Source organism: Oncorhynchus gorbuscha, linkage group LG14 (genome assembly GCF_021184085.1).
Source record: "Oncorhynchus gorbuscha isolate QuinsamMale2020 ecotype Even-year linkage group LG14, OgorEven_v1.0, whole genome shotgun sequence".
Lineage (NCBI taxonomy): Eukaryota > Metazoa > Chordata > Actinopteri > Salmoniformes > Salmonidae > Oncorhynchus > Oncorhynchus gorbuscha.
Genome location: NC_060186.1, coordinates 84281322 through 84305850, shown reverse-complemented (window position 1 = coordinate 84305850; position 24529 = coordinate 84281322). Strand labels below are relative to the sequence as shown.

General features: G+C 36.0%; 1 pseudogene; it reads left to right on the top strand.

The window, feature by feature from the left end:
• Positions 1-23974: 23974 nt before the first annotated feature.
• Positions 23975-24529, top strand: part of LOC123995918 — a 41298-nt pseudogene continuing 40743 nt past the window's right edge.

Here is a 24529-nt window from a genome sequence, read left to right as displayed (position 1 = left end):
TAGTTGGTATGTAGTTATGTAGTTGGTATAATAGTTGGTATGTAGTTATGTAGTTGGTATTATAGTTGGTATGTAGTTATGTAGTTGGTATAATAGTTGGTATGTAGTTGGTATAATAGTTGGTATGTAGTTATGTAGTTGGTATTATAGTTGGTATGTAGTTGGTATGATAGTTGGTATGTAGTTATGTAGTTGGTATTATAGTTAATAATAATAATATATGCCATTTAGCAGACGCTTTTATCCAAAGCGACTTACAGTCATGTAGTTGATATAATAGTTGGTATGTAGTTGATATAATAGTTGGTATGTAGTTGGTATAATAGTTGCTATGTAGTTATGTAGTTGTTATTATAGTTGGTATGTAGTTGTTATAATAGTTGGTATGTAGTTATGTAGTTGGTATTATAGTTGGTATGTAGTTGGTATAATAGTTGGTATGAAGTTATGTAGTTGGTATAACAGTTGGTATGTAGTTATGTAGTTGGTATTATAGTTGGTATGTAGTTGGTATAATCGTTGGTATGTAGTTATGTAGTTGGTATAATAGTTAGTATATAGTTGGTATAATAGTTGGTATGTAGTTATGTAGTCTGTATAATAGTTGGTATGAAGTTATGTTGTTGGTATAATTGTTGGTATGTAGTTGGTATAATAGTAGATATGTAGTCGGTATAGTAGTTGGTATAATAGTTGGTATGTAGTTGGTATGATAGTTTGTATGTAGTTGGTATAATAGTTGGTATGAAGTTATATAGTTGGTATAATAGTTGGTATGTAGTTGGTATAATAGTTGGTATGTAGTTGGTATAATAGTTGGTATGAAGTTATGTAGTTGGTATAATAGTTGGTATGTAGTTGGTATACCGGTTGGTATGTAGTTATGTAGTTGGTATAATAGTTGATATGTAGTTAAGTAGTTGGTATTACAATTGGTATAACAGTTGGTATGCAGTTATGTAGTTGGTATATCAGTTGGTATGTAGTTATGTAGTTGGTATATCAGTTGGTATGAAGTTATGTAGTCTGTATAATAGTTGGTATGTAGTTATGTAGTTGGTATAATAGTTGGAATGTTGTTATGTAGTTGGTATGAAGTTATGTAGTTGGTATAATAGTTGGTAAAATAGTTGGTATGTGGTTATGTAATTGGTATAATAGTTGGTATGTTGTTATGTAGTTGGTATAATAGTTGGTATGTAGTTATGTAGTTGGTATAATCGTTGGTAAAATAGTTGGTATGTGGTTATGTAATTGGTATAATAGTTGGTATGTGGTTATGTAGTTGGTATAATAGTCGGTATGTAGTTATGTAGTTGGTATAATAGTTGGTAGGTAGTTATGTAGTTGGTACAATAGATGGTATGTAGTTATGTAGTTGGTATATCAGTTGGTATGTAGCTGGTATAATAGTTGGTATGTAGTCATGTAGTTGGTATAATAGTTGGTATGTAGTTATGTAGTTGGTATATCAGTTGGTATGTAGTTATGTAGTTGGTATATCAGTTGGTATGTAGTTATGTAGTTGGTATAATAGTTGGTATGTAGTTATGTAGTTGGTATAATAGTTGGTATGTAGTTATGTAGTTGGTATATCAGTTGGTATGTAGTTATGTAGTTGGTATATCAGTTGGTATGTAGTTATGTAGTTGGTATATCAGTTGGTATGTAGTTATGTAGTTGGTAAAATAGTTGGTATGTAGTTATGTAGTTGGTATAACAGTTGGTATGTAGTTATGTAGTTGGTATAATAGTTGGTATGTAGTTATGTAGTTGGTATAATAGTTGGTATGTAGTTATGTAGTTGGTATTATAGTTGGTATGTAGTTGGTATAATAGTTGGTATGTAGTTATGTAGTTGGTATAATAGTTGGTATGTAGTTGATATAATAGTTGGTATGTAGTTGGTATAATAGTTGGTATGTAGTTGGTATAATAGTTGGTATGTAGTTATGTAGTTGGTATTATAGTTGGTATGTAGTTGGTATAATAGTTGGTATGTAGTTATGTAGTTGGTATTATAGTTGGTATGTAGTTGATATAATAGTTGGTATGTAGTTGGTATAATAGTTGGTATGAAGTTATGTAGTTGGTATAACAGTTGGTATGTAGTTATGTAGTTGGTATAATCGTTGGTATGTAGTTATGTAGTTGGTATGTAGTTATGTAGTTGGTATAATAGTTGGTATGAAGTTATGTAGTTGGTATAATAGTTAGTATATAGTTGGTATAATAGTTGGTATGTAGTTATGTAGTTGGTATAATAGTTAGTATATAGTTGGTATAATAGTTGGTATGTAGTTATGTAGTCTGTATAATAGTTGGTATGAAGTTATGTTGTTGGTATAATTGTTGGTATGTAGTTGGTATAATAGTAGATATGTAGTCGGTATAGTAGTTGGTATAATAGTTGGTATGAAGTTATGTAGTTGGTATAATAGTTAGTATATAGTTGGTATAATAGTTGGTATGTAGTTATGTAGTTGGTCTGATAGTTGGTATGTAGTTGGTATAATAGTTGGTATGAAGTTATTTAGTTGGTATAATAGTTGGTATGTAGTTCGTATAATAGTTGGTATGTAGTTGGTATAATAGTTGGTATGAAGTTATGTAGTTGGTATAATAGTTGGTATGTAGTTGGTATACCGGTTGGTATGTAGTTATGTAGTTGGTATAATAGTTGGTATGTAGTTATGTAGTTGGTATGTAGTTATGTAGTTGGTATAATAGTTGGTATGAAGTTATATAGTTGGTATGTAGTTATGTAGTTGGTATGTAGTTATGTAGTTGGTATAATAGTTGGTATGAAGTTATGTAGTTGGTATAATAGTTGGTAAAATAGTTGGTATGTGGTTATGTAATTGGTATAATAGTTGGTATGTTGTTATGTAGTTGGTATAATAGTTGGTATGTAGTTATGTAGTTGGTATAATCATTGGTAAAATAGTTGGTATGTGGTTATGTAATTGGTATAATAGTTGGTATGTGGTTATGTAGTTGGTATAATAGTTGGTATGTGGTTATGTATTTGGTATAATAGTTGGTATGTGGTTATGTAGTTGGTATAATAGTTGGTATGTGGTTATGTAGTTGGTATAATAGTTGGTATGTGGTTATTTAGTTGGTATAATAGTTGGTATGTGGTTATGTAGTTGGTATAATAGTTGGTATGTGGTTATGTAGTTGGTATAATAGTTGGTATGTGGTTATGTAGTTGGTATAATAGTTTGTATAATAGTCGGTATGTAGTTATGTAGTTGGTATAATAGTCGGTATGTAGTTGGTATAACAGTATATAACAGTATAATATAACAGTATAATAGTTGGTATAATAGTTGGTATGTGGTTATGTAGTTGGTATAATAGTTGGTATGTGGTTATGTAGTTGGTATAATAGTTGGTATAATAGTCGGTATGTAGTTGGTATAATAGTTGGTATAACAGTATAATATAACAGTATAGTAGTTGGTATAATAGTTGGTATGTGGTTATGTAGTTGGTATAATAGTTGGTATAATAGTTGGTATGTGGTTATGTAGTTGGTATAATAGTTGGTATAATAGTTGGTATAATAGTTGGTATAATAGTTGGTATAATAGTTGGTATAATAGTTGGTATGTGGTTATGTAGTTGGTATAATAGTTGGTATAATAGTTGGTATGTGGTTATGTAGTTGGTATAATAGTTGGTATAATAGTCGGTATGTAGTTATGTAGTTGGTATAATAGTCGGTATGTAGTTATGTAGTTGGTATAATAGTCGGTATGTAGTTATGTAGTTGGTATAATAGTTGGTATGTAGTTATGTAGTTGGTATAATAGTTGGTATGTAGTTATGTAGTTGGTATAATAGTTGGTATGTAGTTATGTAGTTGGTATAATAGTTGGTATGTAGTTATGTAGTTGGTATAATAGTTGGTATAATAGTCGGTATGTAGTTGGTATAACAGTATATAACAGTATAATATAACAGTATAATAGGTGGTATAAGAGTTGGTATAATAGTCTGTATATCAGTTGGTATGTAGTTGGTATAATAGTTGGTATGTAGTTATGTAGTTGGTATAATAGTTGGTATGTAGTTATGTAGTTGGTATAACAGTTGGTATGTATTTGGTATAACAGTTGGTATGTAGTTATGTAGTTGGTATATTAGTTGGTATGAAGTTATGTAGTTGGCATAATAGTTGGTATGTAATTGGTATAATAGTTGGTATAATAGTTGGTATGTAGTTGATATAATAGTTGGTATGTAGTTGGTATAATAGTTGGTATAATAGTTGGTATGTGTTTATGTAGTTGGTATAATAGTTGGTATGTAGTTATGTAGTTGGTATAATAGTTGGTATGCAGTTATGTAGTTGGTATAATAGTCGGTATAAGAGTTGGTATAATAGTCTGTATATCAGTTGGTATGTAGTTGGTATAATAGTCGGTATGTGGTTTTGTAGTTGGTATAATCGTCGGTATGTAGTTATGTAGTTGGTACAGTGCCTTGCAAAAGTATTCGGCCCCCTTGAACTTTGCGACATCTGCCACATTTCAGGCTTCAAACATAAATATATAAAACTGTATTTTTTGTGAAGAATCAACAACAAGTGGGACACAATCATGAAGTGGAACGACATTTATTGGATATTTCAAACTTTTTTAACAAATCAAAAACTGAAAAATTGGGCGTGCAAAATGATTCAGCCCCCTTAAGTTAATACTTTGTAGCGCCAGCTTTTGCTGCGATTACAGCTGTAAGTCGCTTGGGGTATGTCTCTATCAGTTTTGCACATCGAGAGACTGACATTTTTTCCCATGTAGTTGGTATAATAGTAGGTATGTAGTTGATATAATAGTTGGTATGTAGTTGATATAATAGTTGGTATGTAGTTGATATTATAGTTGGAATGTAGTTATGTAGTTGGTATAATAGTTGGTATGTAGTTGTGTAGTTGGTAGAATAGTTGGTATGTAGTTATGTAGTTGGTATAACAGTTGGTATGTAGTTGTGTAGTTGGTAGAATAGTTGGTATAATAGTTGGTATGTATTCGTGTAGTTGGTATAATAGTTGGTATGTAGTTGTGTAGTTGGTAGAATAGTTGGTATGTAGTTATGTAGTTGGTAGAATAGTTGGTATGTAGTTATGTATTTGGTAGAATAGTTGGTATGTAGTTGGTAGAATAGTTGGTATGTAGTTATGTAGTTGGTAGAATAGTTGGTATGTAGTTATGTAGTTGGTATAACAGTTGGTATGAAGTTATGTTGTTGGTATTTTAGTTGGTATTTAGTTATGTAGTTGGTATGTAGTTGATATAATAGTTGGTATGTAGATTATATATTAGTTGGTAGGTAGTTATGTAGTTGGTATAATAGTTGGTATGTAATTGGTATAATAGTTGGTATAATAGTTGGTATGTAGTTGATATAATAGTTGGTATGTAGTTGGTATAATAGTTGGTATGTGGTTATGTAGTTGGTATAATAGTTGGTATGTAGTTATGTAGTTGGTATAATAGTTGGTATGCAGTTATGTAGTTGGTATAATAGTCGGTATGTGGTTTTGTAGTTGGTATAATAGTTGATATGTAGTTGGTATAACCGTATATAACAGTATAATATAACAGTATAATAGTTGGTATAATAGTTGGTATATCAGTTGGTATGTAGTTGGTATAATCGTTGGTATGTAGTTATGTAGTTGGTACAGTGCCTTGCAAAAGTATTCGGCCCCCTTGAACTTTGCGACATCTGCCACATTTCAGGCTTCAAACATAAATATATAAAACTGTATTTTTTGTGAAGAATCAACAACAAGTGGGACACAATCATGAAGTGGAACGACATTTATTGGATATTTCAAACTTTTTTAACAAATCAAAAACTGAAAAACTGGGCGTGCAAAATGATTCAGCCCCCTTAAGTTAATACTTTGTAGCGCCAGCTTTTGCTGCGATTACAGCTGTAAGTCGCTTGGGGTATGTCTCTATCAGTTTTGCACATCGAGAGACTGACATTTTTTCCCATGTAGTTGGTATAATAGTAGGTATGTAGTTGATATAATAGTTGGTATGTGGTTGATATAATAGTTGGTATGTAGTTGATATTATAGTTGGAATGTAGTTATGTAGTTGGTATAATAGTTGGTATGTAGTTGTGTAGTTGGTAGAATAGTTGGTATGTAGTTATGTAGTTGGTATAACAGTTGGTATGTAGTTGTGTAGTTGGTAGAATAGTTGGTATGTAGTTATGTAGTTGGTATAATAGTTGGTATGTATTCGTGTAGTTGGTATAATAGTTGGTATGTAGTTGTGTAGTTGGTAGAATAGTTAGTATGTAGTTATGTAGTTGGTAGAATAGTTGGTATGTAGTTATGTATTTGGTAGAATAGTTGGTATGTAGTTGGTAGAATAGTTGGTATGTAGTTATGTAGTTGGTAGAATAGTTGGTATGTAGTTATGTAGTTGGTATAACAGTTGGTATGTAGTTATGTAGTTGGTATTTTAGTTGGTATTTAGTTATGTAGTTGGTATGTAGTTGATATAATAGTTGGTATGTAGATTATATATTAGTTGGTAGGTAGTTATGTAGTTGGTATAATAGTTGTTATGTAGTTGGTATGTAGTTTGTAGAATAGTTGGTATGTAGTTATGTAGTTGGCATAATAGTTGGTATGTAGTTATCTAGTTGGTATAATAGTTAGTTTGTAGTTGGTATAATAGTTGGTATGTAGTTGGTAGAATAGTTGGTCTAATAGTTGGTATGTAGTTATATAGTTGGTAGAATAGTTGGTATGTAGTTATGTAGTTGGTATGTAGTTGGTATAATAGTTGGTATGTAGTTATGTAGTTGGTATAATAGTTGGTTTGTAGTTATGTAGTTGATATAATAGTTGGTATGTAGTTATCTAGTTGGTCTAATAGTTGGTATGTAGTTATATAGTTGGTAGAATAGTTGGTATGTAGTTATGTAGTTGGTATACCAGTGTGTATGTAGTTATGTAGTTGGTAGAATAGTTGGTATACCAGTTGGTATGTAGTTATGTATGTTCTTAGAAGAGTTGGTATGTAGTTATATAGTTGGTGTCACAGTTGGTATGTAGTTATGTAGTTGGTAGACCAGTTGGTGTGTAGTTGGTAAAACAGTTTCTATAACAGTTGGTATTTTAGTTGGTGTGTAGTTATGTAGTTGTGTAGCAGGTATAAAAGTTGGCATGTCGATAGGAATGTTGTTGGTATAACAATTGGTATGTAGTTATGCAGTGTGTATTACATTTTGTTTAATAGTTGGTGTGAAGTTATGTAGTTAGAATAAGTGTAGAACTTGTAGTTGGTATAGCAGTTGGTATGTAGTTGGTATTTTAGTTGGTATGTGTAACAGCGTTCTTCTGTTGAAGGAAGAGAGTCGGACCGAAATGCAGCGTGTTGGTTACTCATGACTTTAATGAATGAAGAGCGTAACATGAAATTACTCATAAATACAAAACAACAAACAGAACGTGAAACCTATTACAGCCTATCTGGTGAACACTACACAAAGACAGGAACAATCACCCACGAAATACAAAGCGAAACTATGGCAACCTAAATACGGTTCCCAATCAGAGACAACGAGAATCACCTGACTCTGATTGAGAATTGCCTCAGGCAGCCAAGCCTATACAACACCCCTAATCAGCCACGATCCCAAATAATACAAACCCCAATAAGGAATACCTAGGATAGGATAAGTAATCCCTCTCACCCCCCCTTTAAGATTTAGATGCACTATTGTAAAGTGACTGTTCCACTGGATGTCATAAGGTGAATGCACCAATTTGTAAGTGGCTCTGGATGAGAGCGTCTGCTAAATGACTTAAATGTAAATGTAATGAAAACAACATATAAACCCACCCTGGCCTACCCAAACATATAACAAAAACACAAAATAATATGACCAAGGCGTGACAGTATGTTGTTATGTAGTTCGTATAACAGTTAGTGTGTAGTTATGTAGTTGGTATAATAGTTGATCTGTAGTTCTGTAGTTGGTATAATAGTTGGTATATCAGTTGGTATGTAGTTGGTATAACAGTTGGTATGTAGTTATGTAGTTGGTATAACAGTTGGTATGTAGTTATGTAGTTGGTATAACAGTTGGTATAACAGTTGGTATGTGGGTGTGTAGTTATGTAGTTGGTATAACAGTTGGTATGCAGTTATGTAGATGGTATAACAGTTGGTATCACAGTTGGTATGTGGGTATGTAGTTATGTAGTTGGTATAACAGTTGGTATGCAGTTATGTAGTTGGTAAAACAGTTGGTATGTAGTTATGTAGATGGTATGTAGTTATGTAGTTGGAATACCAGTTGGTATGTAGTGCTGCTTTTGATACCATCGATCACCACATTCTTTTGGAGAGATTGGAAACCCAAATTGGTCTACACGGACATGTTCTGGCCTGGTTTAGGTCTTATCTGTCGGAAAGATATCAGTTTGTCTCTGTGAATGGTTTGTCCTCTGACAAATCAACTGTACATTTCGGTGTTCCTCAAGGTTCTGTTTTAGGACCACTATTGTTTTCACTATATATTTTACCTCTTGGGGATGTTATTCGAAAACATAATGTAAACTTTCACTGCTATGCGGATGACACACAGCTGTACATTTCAATGAAACATGGTGAAGCACCAAAATTGCCCTCGCTAGAAGCATGTGTTTCAGACATAAGGAAGTGGATGGCTGCAAACTTTCTACTATTAAACTCGGACAAAACAGAGATGCTTGTTCTAGGTCCCAAGAAACAAAGAGATCTTCTGTTGAATCTGACAATTAATCTTAATGGTTGTACAGTCGTCTCAAATAAAACTGTGAAGGACCTCGGCGTTACTCTGGACCCTGATCTCTCTTTTGAAGAACACATCAAGACCATTTCGAGGACAGCTTTTTTCCATCTACGTAACATTGCAAAAATCAGAAACTTTCTGTCCAAAAATGATGCAGAAAAATTAATCCATGCTTTTGTCACTTCTAGGTTAGACTACTGCAATGCTCTATTTTCCGGCTACCCGGATAAAGCACTAAATAAACTTCAGTTAGTGCTAAATACGGCTGCTAGAATCCTGACTAGAACCAAAAAATTTGATCATATTACTCCAGTGCTAGCCTCTCTACACTGGCTTCCTGTCAAAGCAAGGGCTGATTTCAAGGTTTTACTGCTAACCTACAAAGCATTACATGGGCTTGCTCCTACCTACCTCTCTGATTTGGTCCTGCCGTACATACCTATACGTACGCTACGGTCACAAGACGCAGGCCTCCTAATTGTCCCTAGAATTTCTAAGCAAACAGCTGGAGGCAGGGCTTTCTCCTATAGAGCTCCATTTTTATGGAACGGTCTGCCTACCCATGTCAGAGACGCAAACTCGGTCTCAACCTTTAAGTCTTTACTGAAGACTCATCTCTTCAGTGGGTCATATGATTGAGTGTAGTCTGGCCCAGGAGTGGGAAGGTGAACGGAAAGGCTCTGGAGCAACGAACCGCCCTTGCTGTCTCTGCCTGGCCGGTTCCCCTTTTCCACTGGGATTCTCTGCCTCTAACCCTGTTACGGGGGCTGAGTCACTGGCTTGCTGGGGCTCTCTCGTGCCGTCCCTGGGGGGGGTGCGTCACCTGGGTGGGTTGATTCACTGTTGTGGTCGGCCTGTCTGGGTTCCCCCCTTGGGTTGTACCGTGTCGGAGATCTTTGTGGGCTATACTCGGCCTTGTCTCAGGATGGTAAGTTGGTGGTTGAAGATTTCCCTCTAGTGGTGTGGGGGCTGTGCTTTGGCAAAGTGGGTGGGGTTATATCCTTCCTGTTTGGCCCTGTCCGGGGTGTCCTCGGATGGGGCCACAGTGTCTCCTGACCCCTCCTGTCTCAGCCTCCAGTATTTATGCTGCAGTAGTTTGTGTCGGGGGGCTAGGGTCAGTTTGTTTATCTGGAGTACTTCTCCTGTCCTATTCGGTGTCCTGTGTAAATCTAAGTGTGCGTTCTCTAATTCTCTCCTTCTCTCTTTCTTTCTCTCTCTCGGAGGACCTGAGCCCTAGAACCATGCCCCAGGACTACCTGACATGATGACTCCTTGCTGTCCCCAGTCCACCTGGCCATGCTGCTGCTCCAGTTTCAACTGGCCTGGGCCCTAGGACCATGTCCCAGGACTACCTGACATGAGGACTCCTTGCTGTCCCCAGTCCACCTGGCCATGCTCCTGCTCCAGTTTCAACTGTTCTGCCTTACTATTATTCAACCATGCTGGTCATTTATGAACATTTGAACATCTTGGCCACGTTCTGTTATAATCTCCACCCGGCACAGCCGGAAGAGGACTGGCCACCCCACATATGCTCTCTAATTCTCTCTTTCTTTCTCTCTCTCGGAGGACCTGAGCCCTAGGACCGTGCCCCAGGACTACCTGACATGATGGCTCCTTGCTGTCCCCAGTCCACCTGACTGTGCTGCTGCTCCAGTTTCAACTGTTCTGCCTTATTATTATTTGACCATGCTGGTCATTTATGAACATTTGAACATCTTGGTCATGTTCTGTTATAATCTCTACCCGGCACAGCCAGAAGAGGACTGGCCACCCCACATAGCCCGGTTCCTCTCTAGGTTTCTTCCTAGGTTTTGGCCTTTCTAGGGAGTTTTTCCTAGCCACCGTGCTTTTACACCTGCATTGTTTGCTGTTTGGGGTTTTAGGCTGGGTTTCTGTACAGCACTTTGAGATATCAGCTGACGTACGAAGGGCTATATAAATAAATTTGATTTGATTTGATTTGATTTATGTAGGTATGTAGTTATGTAGTTGGTATACCAGTTGGTATGTAGTTATGTAGTTGATATAATAGTTGGTATGTAGTTATGTAGTTGGTTTTCCAGCTGGTATGTAGTTGGTATAACAGTTGGTATATCAGTTGGTATGTAGTTATGTAGTTGATATAATAGTTGGTATGTAGTTATGTAGTTGGTTTTCCAGCTGGTATGTAGTTGGTATAACAGTTGGTATATCAGTTGGTATGTAGTTATGTAGTTTTTATAACAGTTGGTATGTAGTTGGTATAACAGTTGGTCTGTAGTTATGTAGTTATGTAGTTGGTATAACAGTTGGTATGTAGTTATGTAGTTGGTATAACAGTTGGTATGTAGTTGGTATATCATTTGGTATGTAGTTATGTAGTTGGCATATATTTATGTAATTGGTTAATATCTGATATAAAACTTGGTATATAGTTTGTATAACAGTTGCTATGTAGTTATGTCAACAGATATATATATATATATATATATATATATATATATATATATATATATATATATATATATCACATTTACATAAGTATTCAGACTCCTTACTCAATTCTTTGTTCAAGCAACTTTGGCAGCAATTACAGCCTAGAGTCTTCTTGGGTAAGATGCTGCTTCGCACACCTGTACTGAGGTTCTCCCATTCTTCTCTGCAGATCCTCTCAAGCTCTGTCAGGTTGGATGATGAGCATCGTTGCAAAGCTATTTTCAGGTCTCTCCAGAGACGTTCTATCAGGTTCATGTCCGAGCTATGGCTGGGTCACTCAAGGACATTCAGAAACGTGTCCCAAAAGCCACTCACACGTTGTCTTGGCTATGTGCTTGGGGTCGTTGTCCTGGTGGAAGGTGAACCGTCGCCCCAGTCTGAGGTTCTAATCGCTCTGGAGTCGCTCAAGTTTTCATCAAGGATCTCTCTGTACTTTGATCCGTTCATCTTTCCCTCGATCCTGATTAGTCTCCCAGTCCCTCCCATTGAAAAACATCCCCACACCATGATTCTGCCACCACCATGCTTCACCATAGGGATTGTGCCAGGTTTCCTCCAGAAGTGATTTTTCTCATTCAAGCCAAAGAGTTCAATCTTGATTTCATCAGACCAGAGAATCTTGTTTCTCATGGTCTGAGAGTCCTTTAGTTGCCTTTTGGCAAACTCCAAGCGCGATGTCATGTGCCTTTTACTGCGGAGTGGCTTCTGTCTGGCCACTCTACCATAAAGACCCAATTGGTGGAGTGCTGCAGGTATGGTTGTCCTTCTGGAAGGTTCTCCCATCACCACAGAGGAACTCTGGAGCTCTGTAAGAGTGACCATCGGGTTCTTGGCCACTTCTCTGACCATGGCCCTTCTCCCCCGATTGCTCAGTTTGGCCGGTCGGACAGCTCTAAGAAGAGCCTTTCTGCTTACAAACTTCTTCCATTTAATAATTATGGAGGCCACTGTGTTCTTGGGGACCTTCAATGCTGCAGAAATGTTTTGGTACCCTTCCTCAGATCTGTGCCTCGATACAATCCTGTCTCTGAGCTCTATGGACAATTCCTTCGACCTCAAGGCTTGGTTTTTGCTCTGACATGCACTGTCAACTGTGGGACCTTACATAGACAGATTGTGTGCCTTTCCAAATCATGTCCAATCAATTGAATTGACCATATGTGGACTCCAATCAAGTTGTAAAAACATCTCAAGGATGATCAATGGAACCATAGCTTAATTTTGAGTCTCATAGCAAAGGGTCTGAAATGTTATGTAAATAAGGTATTTTTTTTTTTACTTGTAATACTTTTTTTTAAACAACTGGTACAACAGTTGCTATGCAGTTTTGTAGTTGGTATAACAGTTAGTATGTAATTATATAGCTAGTTGGTATAACAGTTGGTATGTAGTTATATAGCTAGTTGGTATAACAGTTGGTATGTAGTTATGTAGCTAGTTGGTATAACAGTTGGTATGTAGTTATGTAGTTTGTATAACAGTTGGTCTGTAGTTATATAGCTAGTTGGTATAACAGTTGGTATGTAGTTATGTAGTTTGTATAACAGTTGGTCTGTAGTTATATAGCTAGTTGGTATAACAGTTGGTATGTAGTTATATAGCTAGTTGGTATAACAGTTGATATGTAGTTATATAGCTAGTTGGTATAACAGTTGGTATGTAGTTATGTAGTTTGTATAACAGTTGGTCTGTAGTTATATAGCTAGTTGGTATAACAGTTGGTATGTAGTTATGTAGTTTGTATAACAGTTGGTCTGTAGTTATATAGCTAGTTGGTATAACAGTTAGTATGTAGTTATATAGCTAGTTGGTATAACAGTTGGTATGTAGTTATGTAGTTGGTATAACAGTTAGTATGTAGTTATATAGCTAGTTGGTATAACAGTTGGTATGTAGTTATGTAGTTGGTATAACAGTTAGTATGTAGTTATATAGCTAGTTGGTATAACAGTTGGTATGTAGTTATGTAGCTAGTTGGTATAACAGTTGGTATGTAGTTATGTAGTTGGTATAACAGTTGGTATGTAGTTATGTAGTTGGTATAACAGTTGGTATGTAGTTATATAGCTAGTTGGTATAACAGTTGGTATGTAGTTATGTAGCTAGTTGGTATAACAGTTGGTATGTAGTTATATAGCTAGTTGGTATAACAGTTGGTATGTAGTTATATAGCTAGTTGGTATAACAGTTGGTATGTAGTTATGTAGCTAGTTGGTATAACAGTTGGTATGTAGTTATGTAGCTAGTTGGTATAACAGTTGGTATGTAGTTATGTAGCTAGTTGGTATAACAGTTGGTATGTAGTTATATAGCTAGTTGGTATAACAGTTGGTATGTAGTTATGTAGCTAGTTGGTATAACAGTTGGTATGTAGTTATATAGCTAGTTGGTATAACAGTTGGTATGTAGTTATGTAGCTAGTTGGTATAACAGTTAGTATGTAGTTATATAGCTAGTTGGTATAACAGTTGGTATGTAGTTATATAGCTAGTTGGTATAACAGTTGGTATGTAGTTATGTAGCTAGTTGGTATAACAGTTGGTATGTAGTTATGTAGCTATTTGGTATAACAGTTGGTATGTAGTTATGTAATTGGTATAATATTTGGTATAACAGTTGGTATGTAGTTATATAGCTAGTTGGTATAACAGTTGGTATGTAGTTATGTAGCTAGTTGGTATAACAGTTAGTATGTAGTTATGTAGCTAGTTGGTATAACAGTTGGTATGTAGTTATATAGCTAGTTGGTATAACAGTTGGTATGTAGTTATATAGCTAGTTGGTATAACAGTTGGTATGTAGTTATGTAGCTAGTTGGTATAACAGTTGGTATGTAGTTATGTAGCTATTTGGTATAACAGTTGGTATGTAGTTATGTAATTGGTATAATATTTGGTATAACAGTTGGTATGTAGTTATATAGCTAGTTGGTATAACAGTTGGTATGTAGTTATGTAGCTAGTTGGTATAACAGTTAGTATGTAGTTATGTAGCTAGTTGGTATAACAGTTGGTCTGTAGTTATGTAGCTAGTTGGTATAACAGTTGGTCTGTAGTTATGTAGCTAGTTGGTATAACAGTTGGTCTGTAGTTATGTAGCTAGTTGGTATAACAGTTGGTCTGTAGTTATGTAGCTAGTTGGTATAACAGTTGGTATGTAGTTATATAGCTAGTTGGTATAACAGTTAGTATGTAGTTATGTAGCTAGTTGGTATAACAGTTGGTCTGTAGTTATGTAGCTAGTTGGTATAACAGTTGGTATGTAGTTATGTAGCTAGTTGGTATAACAGTTGGTCTGTAGTTATGTAGCTAGTTGGTATAACAGTTGGTATGTAGTTATATAGCTAGTTGGTATAACAGTTAGTATGTAGTTATGTAGCTAGTTGGTATAACAGTTGGTATGTAGTTATGTAATTGGTATAATATTTGGTATAACAGTTGGTATGTAGTTATATAGCTAGTTGGTATAACAGTTGGTATGTAGTTATATAGCTAGTTGGTATAACAGTTGGTATGTAGTTATGTAGCTAGTTGGTATAACAGTTAGTATGTAGTTATGTAGCTAGTTGGTATAACAGTTGGTATGTAGTTATGTAGCTAGTTGGTATAACAGTTGGTCTGTAGTTATGTAATTGGTATAATATTTGGTATAACAGTTGGTATGTAGTTATGTAGCTAGTTGGTATAACAGTTAGTATGTAGTTATGTAGCTAGTTGGTATAACAGTTGGTATGTAGTTATGTAATTGGTATAATATTTGGTATAACAGTTGGTATGTAGTTATGTAGCTAGTTGGTATAACAGTTAGTATGTAGTTATGTAGCTAGTTGGTATAACAGTTGGTATGTAGTTATGTAATTGGTATAATATTTGGTATAACAGTTGGTATGTAGTTATATAGCTAGTTGGTATAACAGTTGGTATGTAGTTATGTAGCTAGTTGGTATAACAGTTAGTATGTAGTTATGTAGCTAGTTGGTATAACAGTTGGTATGTAGTTATGTAATTGGTATAATATTTGGTATAACAGTTGGTATGTAGTTATATAGCTAGTTGGTATAACAGTTGGTATGTAGTTATGTAATTGGTATAATATTTGGTATAACAGTTGGTATGTAGTTATATAGCTAGTTGGTATAACAGTTGGTATGTAGTTATATAGCTAGTTGGTATAACAGTTGGTATGTAGTTATGTAGCTAGTTGGTATAACAGTTAGTATGTAGTTATGTAGCTAGTTGGTATAACAGTTGGTATGTAGTTATGTAGCTAGTTGGTATAACAGTTGGTATGTAGTTATGTAATTGGTATAATATCTGGTATAACAGTTGGTATGTAGTTATATAGCTAGTTGGTATAACAGTTAGTATGTAGTTATGTAATTGGTATAATATTTGGTATAACAGTTGGTATGTAGTTATATAGCTAGTTGGTATAACAGTTGGTATGTAGTTATGTAATTGGTATAATATTTGGTATAACAGTTGGTATGTAGTTATATAGCTAGTTGGTATAACAGTTGGTATGTAGTTATATAGCTAGTTGGTATAACAGTTGGTATGTAGTTATGTAGCTAGTTGGTATAACAGTTAGTATGTAGTTATGTAGCTAGTTGGTATAACAGTTGGTATGTAGTTATGTAATTGGTATAATATTTGGTATAACAGTTGGTATGTAGTTATGTAGCTAGTTGGTATAACAGTTAGTATGTAGTTATGTAGCTAGTTGGTATAACAGTTGGTATGTAGTTATGTAATTGGTATAATATTTGGTATAACAGTTGGTATGTAGTTATGTAGCTAGTTGGTATAACAGTTAGTATGTAGTTATGTAGCTAGTTGGTATAACAGTTGGTATGTAGTTATGTAATTGGTATAATATTTGGTATAACAGTTGGTATGTAGTTATATAGCTAGTTGGTATAACAGTTGGTATGTAGTTATATAGCTAGTTGGTATAACAGTTGGTATGTAGTTATGTAGCTAGTTGGTTTAACAGTTAGTATGTAGTTATGTAGCTAGTTGGTATAACAGTTGGTATGTAGTTATGTAGCTAGTTGGTATAACAGTTGGTCTGTAGTTATGTAATTGGTATAATAGTTGGTTTAACAGTTGGTATGTAGTTATGTAATTGGTATAATATTTGGTATAACAGTTGGTATGTAGTTATATAGCTAGTTGGTATAACAGTTGGTATGTAGTTATGTAGCTAGTTGGTATAAAAGTTGGTATGTAGTTATGTAGTTGGTATAACAGTTGGTCTGTAGTTATGTAGCTAGTTGGTATAACAGTTGGTATGTAGTTATGTAGCTAGTTGGTATAACAGTTGGTCTGTAGTTATGTAATTGGTATAATAGTTGGTTTAACAGTTGGTATGTAGTTATGTAGCTAGTTGGTATAACAGTTGGTCTGTAGTTATGTAATTGGTATAATAGTTGGTATAACAGTTGGTCTGTAGTTATGTAATTGGTATAATAGTTGGTATAACAGTTGGTATGTAGTTATGTAGCTAGTTGGTATAACAGTTGGTCTGTAGTTATGTAATTGGTATAATAGTTGGTTTAACAGTTGGTATGTAGTTATGTAGCTAGTTGGTATAACAGTTGGTATGTAGTTATGTAGCTAGTTGGTATAACAGTTGGTCTGTAGTTATGTAATTGGTATAATAGTTGGTTTAACAGTTGGTCTGTAGTTATGTAATTGGTATAATACTTGGTCTGTAGTTATGTAATTGGTATAATAGTTGGTTTAACAGTTGGTATGTAGTTATGTAATTGGTATAATAGTTGGTATAACAGTTGGTATGTAGTTATGTAGCTAGTTGGTATAACAGTTGGTCTGTAGTTATGTAATTGGTATAATATTTGGTATAACAGTTGGTATGTAGTTATGTAATTGGTATAACAGTTGGTCTGTAGTTATGTAATTGGTATAACAGTTGGTCTGTAGTTATGTAATTGGTATAATAGTTGGTATAACAGTTGGTATGTAGTTATGTAGCTAGTTGGTATAACAGTTGGTCTGTAGTTATGTAATTGGTATAATATTTGGTATAACAGTTGGTATGTAGTTATGTAGCTAGTTGGTATAACAGTTGGTCTGTAGTTATGTAATTGGTATAATAGTTGGTTTAACAGTTGGTATGTAGTTATGTAGCTAGTTGGTATAACAGTTAGTATGTAGTTATGTAGCTAGTTGGTATAACAGTTGGTATGTAGTTATGTAGCTAGTTGGTATAACAGTTGGTCTGTAGTTATGTAATTGGTATAATAGTTGGTTTAACAGTTGGTCTGTAGTTATGTAGCTAGTTGGTTTAACAGTTGGTATGTAGTTATGTAATTGGTATAATAGTTGGTTTAACAGTTGGTCTGTAGTTATGTAGCTAGTTGGTATAACAGTTGGTCTGTAGTTATGTAATTGGTATAATAGTTGGTTTAACAGTTGGTATGTAGATAGTATCATGCTACCAAACCCCAAGGTAGACACAACCACAAACTATGGAGGAATAAATGTCTTGCTTAGGGGCACAATGGCAGAAGGTGGTACCTAGAATCTGCCACCAGCAGTCTTAAAGCTAGTCTTTATTTACCTGGGCTGACATGCCAACCTTTTAATGGACCTCAGGACATTTTGTTTGGTCCTTTCTGAATAACTGATTTTTGTAAAGCCCATTTTACTGACAAAAAAAACAACAGAGGATGTTTGTATAAACATGTTGAATCAACATGATTTAAAGCTGATTGGGTTTGCAAAAAGTCATCAATGCAAGGTAATTTCGTCTTTTTTCACGCAACTGTTAACCTCGTACAATGACATTCTGAAATATTTGGTTGATTTCAAGCTTGAATTCACATTAGTTGACAACTTAACCAAGTGTAAATAAAAACTATATGTTGAACTGACGTCTGTGCCCAGTGGGGTTTTATATCAATGTGTTATTTGGGCCGATTTAACCAGGACATTCCCAATTTCCCATGAAGCCCTTTAATATTCCATCAACAGGCTATAGATCCAGTCTTGTCATGTCTAATGGATGATGTCTGATCAATTTCAATTTGATCAAATTCATTTCATCTTAGCATTATTATTTATGAAAATGCGTAAAAAGTTTTACATCTGCAACCAACAAATCAATTCAACTTGGACCGGCTGTTGCGTGTCTGTTGGCGTCTGAGTGGGAGCAACCAGATCGGCCTTTTTCTGCACTCTTTTGTTAATTATCGCAGCTGGCACGTGTCTGGTCTGAAAGGACTGAATGGGGCAGTAATTAAATTAATAATGAACAACAATAACTCTGTTAATGATGTAGACAAACGGTTAGTGATACCAGGAGTTTGTTGTTAATGAAGTAGACAAATATTCATGATACCAGTAGCTTGTAGCCCGGATGTTATCGTCGATGTCTGGTGTTCTCCCGTATGTAGCGTCGTTATTGTTTGTAATTGTATTGTGTTACTTTTCATTTTTTACTTTAGTTTACTTAGTAAATATTTTTTAAATCTATTTCTTGAACTGCATTGTTGGTTAAGGGCGTGTAAGTGAGCATTTCACTGTAAGGTATTCGGTGCATGTGACAAATGCAATATAATTTTATTTTCTTGTATTTATTTGATTAAAGGGAGATCCCTGGTCTCCGGGATTACTTCAGAGCCCTCAGATACATTACTGTGACAAGGCCGTGACCGGCTGGCTGCCCAGGCTTACTGGCAGCTCCTTATAACTACATGATGGCATTAAGGTCATGAGACGATAACTGAGGGGTAGCCTATGGGTGAGGGGTAAGGGTGAGGGTGCTGGTGAAGGGTGAGGGTATGCTGCTAGTAGGGTTTGGAGTTTCAATAGGCCTAGCTAGCCTGGATGAGGGTCAGGAACCAAGACATATTTTCATGGTTTGGCACTTTGATAACTAAAGATTCATCTAGGCCTACTGCATTGTTGAGGGAGCGAGCACATACTCATTTCGCTGCACCTGTTAATTAAAGCTGCTCTAAACTGTGTAGCCTTTGATTTGATTTCTTAATTCAAATAATAAAACATCCCAACTACAAATAAAAAGAATAATCTTCACTACTAATGAGAGATTTTTCTATGTAGGCCTATGTGTTTATATTTGGTCTGGTGGTATGTGTAAATAATGAATGGCTTATATTGTTACACTAGGCCTACAGCCTAATATAATAATAATAATATATGCCAGTTAGCAGACGCTTTTATCCAAAGCGACTTACAGTCATGTGTGCATACATTCTACGTATGAGTGGTCCCGGGAATCGAACCCACTACCCTGGCGTTACAAGCGCCATGCTCTACCAACTGAGCTACAGAAGGACCACAAAATAAGAAACTCTGGCTGAACGGCTCTGGCCTTGCAGCAACAGGCTTCATTTAAATACTGAACACCTGTTTCCTGCTCCACTCCTAGCACCCTGTGAAATGAATTTAGTGAAATGTGTAAATTAACCAAACATTGCCTCTAAATGACCCCCCCCCCCTCCCTCCCCTAATATCCCATCACTGGGCTTTGCAGGTCAGGCTAGGATGTTGTCATGGCGGATTATTATGTTGCGTTATGGCCAGGCTTTTTCCATGGATGGTTGTTATGTATCCTTAATTAAAGCCAGGCTGTTGTCATGGCGGTTGTTATGTTTCCTAATAATAACTTACACTCTGACCAAGACTCTTGGGCTGGCGCTGCATGCGGTGCAAAGGTAGCCTAATGGACTCTTGTGGCCATATGAACCTGTCTGACTTAGTTTACAACTTGGGCATAACAGTCCACAGCACAACACAGTCCTCAACACGCCGTTCAATACAACACATTAATATACAATATATAGGCCTACAAAGGCGTTTATACATCGTTAAATATAGCCTACCCTACAAATGATTCATTTCAAATCTATTCTTCAATCTGTATTTTGTTCATTGGATTGTATTGCTGTCTGTTTTTACCTATTTCTAGCATAGTAATTATACTTGTATGGTAGGCTTATTGTATGGTAGGCTTATTGTATGGTAGGCTTATTGTATGGTAGGTTTATTGTATGGTAGGCTTATTGTATGGTAGGCTTATTGTATGGTAATGTGTAGTTCCCGCTAGTGGTGATATTGTTGATGGAACACATGTTTAACCTATTGCTGATATAATTTTATCCTGATTTAACCATGAAAAAATGTATATGTTTAAAGGTGGATTAATTTGTAGGCTACTGTCTCTGTCACCTGAAAACAAAATATGCCTAAATAAATGAATAAATAAATTCAGCATAGTTAAATAAACTTGCCTAGTTACATTAAAAAAACGTAAAAAGTAATAACACATACCCTAATCATGTGAAGCATTTCCAGGCTTCCTTAATAACTGAACTTCCCTGCTGGAAACTGAAACAATACCGTTCCAGTCTGAAACGGCAGTAGGCCCCTCCTATTTAGATATAAAAAGGGAAGAAGAGAGGAGAAAGGATGTCGAGATGAAACCATGTGGCATTTCTATTTTTTTATATATATATTTGAAATGGGACAGATACAAGCAAGTTGACATATTGACAAAACTAAGCCTGCTCCAAAGCCTGCAAAAATATGGTTCAAATGTATTTATAAACATAACATTTGTGTTGAAAAATGTTCAGCTCGGCCTATAGGCTTTTACCAAGTGTTTTCCACTAAACCAATCTATTTGATTAGTGGTCTGTAAATGTTTCGTTCACGTGAGGATTTCGATTAAATTCCAGTCCCAATGGAAGGAAGCATAGAGGTTTTAGCAACAAAACAACTCAAGAATTGAAAGACAGAGTTCATAATAGTATCTCATCTCAGTGAGAACATTAAGACGCTTTCAACAGGGTCTTTATCACTCTCCAATAAAATTGGTGATATTTTCTTTCAAGTAATGTTGACCCTTAAAATTAAAGTTCTTAAAATGTAACTTTAATGCCTAAAGTAAGGGTATTTAGTATATTTCTCAAAAATAGTATCGGCTAGTATATTTATCATGAATAGTATAGCCTAGTATATTTATCAAGAGAGTAGAGACTAGTATATTTATTTTATAGTAGGCCTGTAGGTTAGTATATGTATCATTCAATGGTTGTAAATGTATTAATGTCAGACGGAATTGATCGTTTATGAGATGATTATGAGATGATTTACGGTTCAACCTCAATGTGATGTTGATAGACATGGTTAACTGTATTCGCCGATATATAATACGCTGTAATAGTTATTATAGTATAACCTAGTAGTATAGTGTTATAGTAGTTTATTATTACAGTAGGCGATATGTTATGAGTTGAGCCTTTATGTGTGACTGTTCATTTCTCTGCCGCTGAGATTCTGAGAGTTGGAGCTCATGTCTCTCCGAGCCTTGCGAAGCAGCAGATGGAGCCGGTCCATGCTCGATCTCACTGCGCATCTGGCGCTGCGCTTCCCGCCCTGTCGGTGAGGCTGCTCCAGGAGCTAAGCCCTATTAGCACCGTCTACTACGCAACTGGTGCCTCGCGCACACACAGCGCGCTCTGCCGGGTGGAAAACTTAATCCTCACATGCGACAACTGGCCTTCAATCGCGCGGAGGTTTCATCAAGCCTCGAGGCAAAACAATCGAATTACTTAATTTGCTCATGGACATGAGGGCCTTGAGATCTTTATATATATATATATTTTATTAAACCTTGCATAATGTGTGCGTTTCATTATCTTGTTTTGTGGTTGTAAATTCTAATTTGATTACGATATATTTTAGAAGATATGTAGAATAATATTGTAGAGATGAGAGAGTGTTGTGGTGGTTATTCAACGATAGGCCTGTGACCTGCAGGAACAGATGGATAAATAGTTTGCTAATTCAAGACTAAGAGTCAATAGCGGCGTCTAACTGGCCTGCCTATCTGTCGGTCTGTCTGTAGCAGCGTCTGTGGTGACTGGATATTATAATGACACAGTCTGCACTCTGCAGATTAATATCACATCGTTACAGTTTAAACAATAACCGGTTGTTTCAGTTAAACATTGATTAATATGTCCATGTTCCTGTTGGGCAGGCGTTTTCGATAGTGGAGTGGGCGGATGAGTTTAGGGGTCTAGACGCTCCCGGAGTAATTGCGATGATTTGGGTTAAATAATTAGGCTTTGGGCTTTAAAACACTTTAAAAGCACCGTCCTGCCCTCACGTTGACTCACGTTCTGTTCTCCCTCCCTCTGTGTGTGTGTGCGTGTTGGTGTGTCTGAATGTGTTATATCTGACAGACTGCTAGAGTAGTTCAGTACTGAGTCAGACAGAGAGAGCTGCAGGGCCTGACCGGAAGCACAGCCTTCTTCTGTCGTTTCACATTTCTATTTTCCTCTCTTCCCTCCCGAGCCGGCAGGCCCTTGCTCTCAATCCCTCTCTCTCTCTCTCTACCCGCCTAACCAGCTCAGGACCACCCTGTGGGCACGCGGCCAGGTGAGTGCGGGTGGTTCGGATCATCATACTGACCGCCGTGTCTCACGCTGATTTCCCGTTCCCGTTCCAGTGTCGCCAGCTGACCTCCATGCACGCCCCGCCTGTCACACAATGGAGTCAGGGTCTTGTAGCGGTCTGCTCGAGGGCAACATGGCAGAGGCAGAGGACACGTCCTCTCAGCGCGTAAGCACGGGTTGAAGCGGCTCGATCCAAACCGACAAAAGAGACTGAGTTTGTGTCGCCGTTTCCCTCACGAGCTGCAAACCTATCGCCCTTCTGCATGAGCGCAGAGCAGAAACACACACACAAACTTCTCCTGGTAATATCACAAAGCCTCTACAATTGACTGTGAAACGACATTTGTTTTGCCTATAAATGTACGTTATAAATGTCCAAGATCCATTCACGACATAAAATAAAAGCAATGAGGTTTATTTCTCAAAGAAAATCCAGTGCTGTTAGCAGAAATTATTCCCTGATTATTCTCATTATTTCTCTCCACGAAATTATCTTCCTCCCTGGTATACACTCATTGCATAGCCTAATTTTAATTTCGATCAAAACAAAATATTGTCGCTTAATTCCAAGTACATCTGGAGCAGACGTTACTGTTTAATATGGGGTGCATTTGATTTAAAAACAAAGATAATATAATACTAGTAATAATAATAATAAAAGGCAATACATAAGTCTATAATAATATATAATACTGATATTAATTACACAACAATAACGATAATAATTAAAATAAAACAATAATAATAATTATAATGGTAGTAGTAGTAATAATAATTTGCTTATTAATTAATAGAGACTTGTTGACGGGGCACGGCTCTGTTTGAAAAAACAAAATAGCCTACATCAAATTGCATTAAGTTCAATAGATGAGAAAAAAATATTCTAAAACGAAAAAACATGTTTATTTAATAATGATAGCCTATATAAATAAACGTGGGGATGTTTTTAAATCAACTTACATTTTTGTTGAAAATCCGACTAGTTTTGTAATAGCCTAGGTTTAAGCCATGTGGGTAAAACGAAGAAAGCAAACCGTCTGAAAATACAAAAAAGAAAATGTCCACAAAAATGGTAAAACATTTTGAAAGTGTCGGTTCCTTATTAGGGAAGATACAATATTTATTCCTTGTCTCCTGGGATGGAAACAGCTAGCTCTTCTATTGTCCTCCATCCATTCCTCAGTGCTGATGCTTATTTTTCTAACTATATTATCAGGGGACCACCGACGACATCACAACAGAAATACCCTGCAAGTACAAAATCTGTGCGCCAGCCGGTGTGATGGTACAGAGGGAAAACGCTCGTGTTCCACCAGCTATCCGCAGCTCCGTGCAGGGACTTTTTCCACTTCTCTCGGTTTGGGGATTTTAACGGAAAGCATTTGTTCGATCAGGAGGGAAAGCTGGTTAGCGGAGCAACACCATGTCAGCCACGTTCCCCGGTTTGGTCCATGATGCCGAGGTATTTATTTATTCTCACTCTTCATTATCAATAATATTTAGGAATATAATCTACCTGTTATAGTAATCACACCTGTTTGATACACGCAGATTTAAAGTTCTAGTAATCAGATCTGTTTGTTTGATACACGCAGATTTAAAGTTCTAGTAATCACATCTGTTTGTTTGATACATGCAGATTTAAAGTAAAATCGTTATGATGCGTCTCCAGAAAGCAAAGCTTCCCTGGGTAATGGGAGAAGACTGGCTACGGATAACTGGAGTAATGTTTTTTATTTGTGTGAAAAGTGAGGGAATAAAATGAGGGAGGCAGATGAGGCTTGT